Source organism: Micromys minutus, assembly GCF_963924665.1.
Source record: "Micromys minutus genome assembly, chromosome: 16".
In the NCBI taxonomy this organism is placed as follows: domain Eukaryota; kingdom Metazoa; phylum Chordata; class Mammalia; order Rodentia; family Muridae; genus Micromys; species Micromys minutus.
The window spans coordinates 26,120,269-26,128,200 of record NC_137985.1 but is presented as its reverse complement, the minus strand read 5'-3'; the positions used below and the strand labels follow the sequence as shown (position 1 = coordinate 26,128,200).

The following is a 7,932-nucleotide window of genomic DNA, read 5'->3' as shown; positions in this document are numbered from 1 at the left end:
GGAGAAAAGAAACCAAGGGTCTTACCCAGGTGTGAATCCTGTGAGGTAGAAATCGAATGACCTGTGGTTATTATGGAAATAACCAACTACTTTTTCATTTGAATTTAAGACCCACTCCACAGAGAGATTCCTATCTGTCAACAGTAACGGGGTAAATCATGGGCCCTAGATGAGAACTACCACTGTTGGTTGCTAAATGGATACAATATTAAATCACCACCGGTCATTATGCACAGAGTAAGAGACTTCAGAGTGTGCAGCTCTAAATGGGACACAGAGACCTCTCCGGAAGCTCTGGGATCATCGTAGAAGAGGAAGTGTGAAGAGCCAGAGGCAGCGATGACTGTTGCAAAACAGTGTAGTCTGGTCACAACAGAGCTATTGCATATACAAATTCACAACAGTTGTGATTTGCATGCCTAAGACCTGAAGATGAAACCAGACAAAATCTCAGTGTAGAGGAGGCAGGTCATGAGGTCCCACCCACTGCTGAGGAGTTAGTTGGCAGTTGATGGCTCCTGGGAGAAGGAGAGGCAGTGCCTTTCAGGAACGCAGCCTCAGGCTGCCCATGCTCAGTGGCTGCCCTTACACCCGTGCACATATTGGCAGCAGGAAGTGGACTCAGTGGATTAGAAAACCAAGCGTGAAATGTGGAGGTTCGAACACTGGGGAGGAGAGTTAGAACAATGAAAGGGAAGGAATGGGGTAAAGCTACTGAAACACACTAACTTGCTGTATGTGAGCACCCTGTTGCTGACACAGCAGAAGAGGGCATTGGATCTCATGACAGATGGTTGGGAGCCACCATGTAGTTCCTGGGAATTGAACTCAGGACCTCTGGAAGAGCAGCCAATGCTCTTAAACACTGAGCCATCTCTCTGGCCCTGACTAAAACACATTTTATGCATTTAAGAAATACTCAAGGGGTCCAGCCTCCACCTCAGACTCTGCAGCCGCCCCGATGTTGGTGCCTAAGAAGGATAGGTTTGCCATCTGTGAACTCCTTTTTAAGGAAGGTGTGATGGTTGTAAAAAAAAAAAGATGTCCACATGCCCAAACACCCCGAGCTGGTAGACAAGAATGTACCCAACCTTCATGTCATGAAGGCCATGCAGTCTCTCAAGTCTTGAGGCTATGTGAAGGAGCAGTTTGCTTGGAGACATGTCTGCTGGTACCTTATGGATGAGGGCATCCAGTATCTCCGAGATTACCTGCACCTGCCTCTGGAGATCATGCCTGGTGCCACAGCTGTCCCGAGACTGGCAGGCCTTGGCCCAAAGGTCCAGAGGATGAGCAGCCTGCAAAATTCACAAAAGGGGAGGCAGAGACACCTATAGAAGGAGTGCTGTGCCCCTGGAGCTGACAAGAAAGCTGAGGCTAGGGCTGGCTCAGCAACGAAATTCCAGTTTAGAGGCTGCTTCGGTCATGGATGTGGTCAGCCACCTCAGTGAAGTTGAAGATGGTGATGTATTGAATAAACTTTAAAGAAAAAACAAGACAAAAAAAAAAAAAAAAAAAAACCAAACAAACCCAAAAACCAACCAAACCGACAAAAAAGGAATACTCAAGGGGCTGGAGAGATGGCTCAGTGGTTAAGAGCACTCACTGTTTTTCCAAAGGTCACGAGTTCAATTCCCCGCAACCACATGGTGGCTTACAACCCTCTGTAATGAGATCTGGTGCCCTCATCTGGGTATCATGCAGGTGTATATGCAGACAGAGTACTCATATACATAAAATAAATCGTAAAAAAAAAAAATAAAACTCTTAAGCAGGAAAGAATCCTACCCCACTCCCCACCCGTCTTTGCTCATATCAGAGTGTTCTGTTTGTTAAGTGGTTAGGGGACAAAGCCCTAGTAAGAACAAATTCTCTGACCACTTCTGGAAGAAATTACCTGTTGCCTTTATTTTTTTTTAAATGAAGGTTAAGTGAGCTTAAGATATGGCTCAGCAATTGAAAGTACTGGTCTCAGGACTTGGGCCCCACATCATGGTGCACAACCATTGGTAACCCCAGTCCCAGGGGATCTTGTAATGCCATCTGGCATCTGTGGTCACCAGACACACACATGGCACACATACATACATACATACATACATGCAAGCAAAACATTCAAAAAAAAGTAAAAAGCTAAGGTCAAAAACCGAAGTGAAGGGGCTGGAGAGATGGCTCAGTGGTTAAAAGCACTGGCTACTTTTCCTAGAGGTCCTGAGATCAATTCCCAGCAACCACATGATGTCTCACAACCATCCGTAATGCGATCCGATGTCCTTGTCTGGTGTGTCTGGAAGAAAGTGACAATGTTCTCATATACATAAATAAATCTTTAAAAGGTGAGGCTGGGGCTGAACTTGCCCAATATGAGACCTCAGCTTTAATTCTCAGGGTTGATAGAGCAACAAAGTCACGTGGGGGCTCTCAGAGTGGAGAGAAAATTACAGATAGGATAAGGTGCAATCGTGTGCTCCTATATTGTACATGGAAGTCTCAGTTGGAACTTGTGGAGGACCTCATTGTATCTAAAGGTTCCAGCTTCCCAAGACCAAGGTTGCAATTCTGAGTTACAGCACACAGCTCAGCCTAAGTGTGGCCCTTGGTTTGGCCTCCAGCACCAATATAAAAATAAACAAAATAAAAGCCTCTACCTTTGTTACCTAAAGTCCAAGAAACAATGACCAAGGGACCAAGGCATAGACTTTGACATTTCAAGCAGGGTGGGTGGTGGCTCAAGCCTTCAGTCCCAGCACTTGGGAGGCAGAGGCAGAAGACTTTGACATTCCATTCTCAGGATATGTTAAAGAAATGGCTGATGGGTAGTGTGAGCAATGTACACTGTAAATGTGGAGTGTGTATGTAATGGTGCTTAGGACTGAGTCAGGCAGCTCACTTCCGTGGAATGTGCAATGTATGCGTAAGGATAGGTGAAGAAGCCTAGGACTCAGCAGCTGAAAGCAAAAGCTGTAAGCGACTCTCGCCACTCAAAGAGAAGGTAGTTAAAGGTACATGAGTCAGTGAACCAAGGAAGTCATGTAAATCCCCAGGGTCCTGCCTGGAAAAGTAGCAGGTTGTGCTGGGAGTGGAGCTCAGGGGTGCAGCATTCAAATAGAGAGCTCTGGGCTCAAGTCCAACCCTGAAAAACAGTAAAAGAAAACTAATGAGTCCCTAATAGTTTGGATACAAAGCGGGCCCCACATGGCTGCAGCTCCACTGGTGCTGCTGAGAGGCAGGGCATGTAGAGAGAGAGAGAGAGAGAGAGAGAGAGAGAGAGAGAGAGAGAGAGAGAGAGAGAGAGAAGGAGGGAGGGAGAGGATAAATAAAAAGAAAAGAAGAAAGAAAAGAGAGGCAGTGGAAAATGTAAGAGGTGGGTCCCAATAGGAAGTCTTCCCTCTCTGGGGACATGCCCTTGGAAAGGATTGTGTGACTCTGGCCTGAGGAGCTCCCACTGTGCTGGAGCATCATCTCTCCAGGTCCCAAAGCAGCGCAGCCAGCTGAGAATGTGCTGAAACAGTCAAAGTTGATTATGTCTGGTGTTTGGTCTCAATGCCAGAAAGCTCGGGCACCCTCAGAAGATATGAAGGAATCAACCTTTTAAACCAGTTAATGAAGGGAACTATGAGCAAAGGCTTCCTTCCTACCCTCCTGCCTTCCCTGTGTGTGTGTGTGTGTGTGTGTGTGTGTGAGTGTGTGTGTGTGTGTGTGTGTGTGTGTGTGCGTGTGTGTGTGTGTGCGTGTGTGCGCGCGCACACACGTGCATGCTTGCATGTGTGCTAACATAAACCGATGTTGTGAAGTCTTACTTTCTAAGTATTCAACAAGTTAATAGGCAGGAATGATGGATTCAATATTACTGTTCCCACTTCCTAATGAATTTAGAATTGAAGCATAGAGCTTACACTAGGAGATAAGAAGCAACCAGATAGGAAATCCATATTAAATATGAAAAAGCAAAGAAACTTCCACTCCCTGTGCAATCAATTCTCTCCAAAGTAAAGGAAGCAAATCTCTGGGCCTGTGAGATGGCTCACTGAGTAAGGGTGTCTGCAGCCAAGCCTAATGGGCTGAATCTGATCCCTCAAACCCACATAGTGGGAAGAGAGAACAGATTTCAGCAGGTTGTCCTCTGCCCTTTACACGTGTGCCACCTGAGGCAGAGCAAGCCCACACATACAAAAGTAAATAAATGTTTAAGAACAGAAAGAAAATAAGTCTTTGTCTGGTGAGTTTCTGAACAGGATGGTTATTAGGGAAAATCACAGTCCCGGGAACCCAGTAAAAAGACTCCAGCGTTAAAGACATTTTGGGAAAACGATGGAACTGCAGGAGAGTCTGCACAGAACAATGGGGGAACTTGTTAAACACCCTGTAAAGGGAAGGGTACAAAAACAAATAACCCAGGCTGTTGTGGTACACTCCTGTGAGTCGGGACTAGCCTGGTCTACACAGTAAGTTCCAGGACAGCCAGCCTACATAGAGAAATACTGTCCCGAAATAAACCCTGTCTTAAAAAAACAAAACAAAACAAAACCCAAAGATAAATGTTAATATATAGATATTCAAGTACAGATTACTAAGTAAAAACCAAAGAAATAATCAGAAAAACTGTACAGCAGTTTCTCTTAAAAACTTAAAGAAGAGGTTCCTTTGGGGACAGGTGTGTGGCTTGAGGGGGAGTGATGAGGGTCTTAGGTTGTCAGGCATGGTGGCACATGTCTTTAATCCCAACATGAGCTTTACTCCCAACATGCAGGAAGAACCTCTGTGAGCCCCAGGCTAGCCTGGACTACAAAGTGAGACTCTGTCTCAAATTCACTCATTCACTCACTCACTCACTCACTCACTCACTCTACAGGTCGAGCACAACCCTCTTCTAAAAAAGAAAAGCATGTTTTTAAGCATGAATGTGCCACAGGTGAAAAACTCCACACACTAAAAATAGTGTATAAAATACCTACACTCGGCTACACAGATATGTATGAAAAGTCAATGAATTCTGTCCTTAAGATAGGATCATATGTAAGCAGATATCCTCAAATCCCAGAAAATTCTGGGCCCAGGCATTTCCAATGAGGGAGAGAGACCTTCATCTGCTCATTCCGTTATCCATCACAGGAGTGATGGCTTGCAGGTAGCCGGTGGGGTGTGGACTCTGTCCGTCTTATACTGTCTTCTGAACTTTCACCACATTTATTCCTGAAAAGCTAGGTGGTAATAGAAAAACAGAAAGCGTTTATTGTCATTTTTTTTTTTTTGCACGCTCACCTTTTAATAACAATGACTCATTGCGTGTGCTGGGGAGAAGATGCTAATCCTTGCCTTTGGGAGTTTTGTGTTTTGAGAACACAGACACTCCCAGGATGCACTCTGTCTCCGACTGTGATTCCGGACTGGAGCTGAGATGAGGCTCCGTTGATGGGATGCTGACCTACAATAGAAGAGAGCCTGAGATTCCCAGCCCCATCAGGGAAACGAATGGATTAGAGTGGAGCCAAGTAGATAAAGAAGGCCTTCTGGGACTAATGGAGCGTTTCCGGAGGAGATGGTAGTAGCTTGGGTGGGGCGTGGCAGAAGACAGCAGAGAGATTGCAGGCATATTTTGGAAGTAGGACGGTCATTTTTCCATTAGTGCATTTGGTGTTTGTAGGTGGGTGGGATCAGAAAAGAAAGAAGTGGGCAATGCTTTTAGCACAGGCTGACTGAATAGAAACCATTTAGTGAGATGGCCATCCAGAGTCACCGCCACGCAGAGCTACAGACAAGAAGACAGCTCAGAAGTGCAGGTTTTTGTACACAGAGCCCACCTCGGGTCTCTGAAGCTTTTGCTTTTCAGTCCATAGAACTACATAGGTGTCGTGCCCAGGGAAGGCACTCACGTGACAATCTGAACACAGTGCATTCACTACAGATGTCAGCCAAGGTCCTTCCTAAGGATCACTGTGAGGGATCAAGATACTGAGTACACTCTGTGCGTGACAGAAGTTTAGCCTTTCACTCATCAAGTTCAACCCATTTGCCTTAATCCCCATAAAATTACAGTATGCTTTTGTTTCTAAACTGTAACTGAAAAACAACTCCACCACAGCTCGGGCGAGGGCTTCATAACCGATAGTTAGCTTCTTGAGCAGTCCTCAGGTATTCCATTTTGCAACAAGGGCTTGAGAGTCAGGAGGACAATAAAAACATTCTGTAAGCCACACAGCAGTTTCAGGAAGAGGAGAATGGCTATGCTTGGGGGAAGGTCACAGATGGGATGTGCCAGGTGACATTGGGTCTCACCAGGAATTGGCAAAGTGGTTATGGTAAACGGGGAGGGCTGGAGACAAGCGGCTCATCGGGGTAGGGGGTGTGAAGGGCACGAGCACACTTAGCATGGAGATGTTTGCACAGCTGGCCCTTGAAAGTGCAGTGTTACCACGCAAATCAGCTTGCACAGGTTAGCCAGTAGCTTGGTCAGACCCTTCTTATGGCAGGAGACACAAAGACGTTCTCGGATAAGGGGTCTGTAGCTTGTTCTTCTCATTCTAAATCTCTCCTACACATCTTCACTGCTGCAGGGTTTTCCACTTCCTTGAGGAGTGGCCCTCAGACTTCCTGGTCCTGCTGCTTAACAGTCTTGGTGGCTTTAAACTCGAGCTAGGTTTACATGCCGTGACTCCCCCCTCCCCCTTCCCTTAGTATGACCAGGTTTAGCAGGTAATTCAGCCTGAGTCAGGCCCACATATGCTCACCTTCTAGGTGACTTGCCCCAAGGACATGAGTGAGTTGGAGAAACCCTCAAAAGGTCCTAGAAACGTGAACTCAACTTTCCCAGCAGGCAGTGTGTTCTGGGAAACCCAGAAAGAGACCATATAGAAGCTTTGGATTAAGCTGGTCCAACACAGGGAAGCCCATGGTTGTTGTGCAGTGAGGAAGGCATGTGGTGAAGGCTGGCTCATTTGGTTCTGAGATAGCCTTGTACAATGGGAGATGATGAAGACTGTGTGTGTGTGTGTAATGCTGGGTATCAAATGCATAAATACTCATAAGACATACTCTTATCACTGAGATTCATCTCTGGTTTTGGGTTTTTGAACCGGCTGTTCTTGGGGTTCTTCACTGACAATTTAGAGACAAACATATTTAACATTATGTATATTTTTTTATTTATCAAGACAGGGCTCACTATGTAACCTGGCTGGCTTGGAGCACACTATGTAGATCAGGCTAGCCCGCGTGTTTGCCATCACACCTGCCTTATATATACTTCCTTTATAAGGATTAAACCAAACGGGCTTAAGATGTTAGCATAAAGTTTCCTTTGTCTTGTTGAAGGTCACAGGGTTGTCATAGGCTTATACGTAGGGTGTGCATGACACAGGACGATAACTCTTACCCCGGATTTACAACAGATTTGTGGCATTGCCTTACATTCAAATGACCAGATGGGTGCCTTTCACAGACTAGATACACATGTGGCTTCCTGAGATAAAGGATGAAACTGTAAGAGGTTGGGAAAGAAAATGAGCCATTCTTTTCTCAACAGAATAGCAGGTTCAAGAACCCACAAGTCCCTTCTGGTCTTTGCTGCCTCCAACCCGACTAACTTCCAGTCATTCACTAATTAAAGGGTGTTGCACCAGTGGTAATCCAAAGCAGGGAGTTATTTTTCAATATGCTCCATTTGGCTGTGGAATGCTTTACATGCAGTGTGGTGGCAGATCTATTACCCAGAGGATTCCGGTCAGTGAGACACAGTAGTGTAATGACAGAGGCACAGTAAGACCCAGTTCTGGCTCACAGGGAGGAAGAGTCGTGGTCCATGTCAGTAAGCACAACCGGCATCTCTCTTTTGGTCTAATATCCCCAGAGTTGTTACCTCACTTCTACCCAGAATACATCAGCGGGGGCTCTGCCTCACAGACTCACAGATTATGTTAAGAAGGGGTGGGGTGG

The 7,932-nt window shown here is 45.9% G+C and overlaps 1 pseudogene across 1 annotated transcript; it reads left to right on the top strand.

Moving 5' to 3' along the window:
• Positions 1 to 961: 961 nt before the first annotated feature.
• Positions 962 to 1,451, top strand: LOC308430550 (small ribosomal subunit protein eS10-like; annotated as a pseudogene). The gene has a single exon. The product of its transcript is annotated as a small ribosomal subunit protein eS10-like (transcript).
• Positions 1,452 to 7,932: the final 6,481 nt, after the last annotated feature.